This window comes from Trichechus manatus, unplaced genomic scaffold, assembly GCF_000243295.1.
Source record: "Trichechus manatus latirostris isolate Lorelei unplaced genomic scaffold, TriManLat1.0 scaffold00022, whole genome shotgun sequence".
Classification (NCBI taxonomy): Eukaryota; Metazoa; Chordata; class Mammalia; order Sirenia; family Trichechidae; genus Trichechus; species Trichechus manatus.
The window spans coordinates 15,810,364-15,811,473 of record NW_004443958.1 but is presented as its reverse complement, the minus strand read 5'-3'; positions in this window follow the sequence as shown (position 1 = coordinate 15,811,473).

Sequence of the window (1,110 nt, the reverse complement as noted above, 5' to 3'; positions counted from 1 at the left end):
ACTAAGGGAGAGTGAAGTTTCAAGACTGCTTTATGGTTGGATTCGGAGTCTCTGGATGCCTAGAACTGACCTCTACTTCTATTCGTATACTTTCTCCTTCTCTTTTTTAATTGAGAATCTACATTTCCTTATTCCATTTAGTGCCTTCATGAGTCATTGCTCTTTAGGGATGAGGACTATTTCTGTTTCCTTTTTATTCAACCGTGTAATAATTTTTCCATATCTGGCCAACTCACTCTGGAAGGGGAACCAGCTAATTGCAAGTCTCTGGGTGCTGAGTTGAAGTCACTTGCCTAGATTTAAATCTTCACTAATGTTTTTAATACTTAGTATTAACCAGGTCCATAAATATGCCTGGGGTAATGACCATCCTCTCTGTATGAGCCATGACGTCCAATAAATTAGGGAATTTGTAAATTGACTGCAGTTCTCTACAGAATGTTAAAGACAGAAATGGTTGTCTGGATGTGTGAGAACCTGCACTCATGTGCATATGTGTATTTTAGAGGAATCTGTTTTACTGAGAGGAAGTATTTGATTTTAAACCAGTGCACACACATACCCATAGACGCACTCCTGTCGCCTTAGAAACAAGTCACCCTAGCTGGTAACAAATACCACTTCCCATAGATTTTTGTTTTCATAATGGAATAACAGATGTTTTGTTATTATTGTTATTTACATTCACCAGTAATTTCACCAAGATAATAAAATGTGAGGGTCTGCCTGTTGTCAAGTTCTGCAAAAGTTCGTCCCTACTGTATGGAGTCCCTTTCATTCTTACACTGGAGGCATCTATGTGTTGAAATGTCAAAAAGATTGTAGGCGAGAGGAGGGAAAGTTGTGACAGAAGGAAGAATAGGGTCTTCTCAAAGGGGATAAAGGAAGAAGAAAACAATGGGTGTGTCACGTTCCATGAACTCCATGCAAACCAACCACCCAGAGCTAGTTGTCCTTACCAATAACGATTGTCAACTTTATTGAACACTATCGTCTGCCATGGATTGAACAGATATTGTCTCATTTCATCTTCACAATGACACAATGATGTTAAGCAATTTGCTCAAGACAATGCATCTAGTCATTGGAGGAGCCTGGTCTGTGACTGCT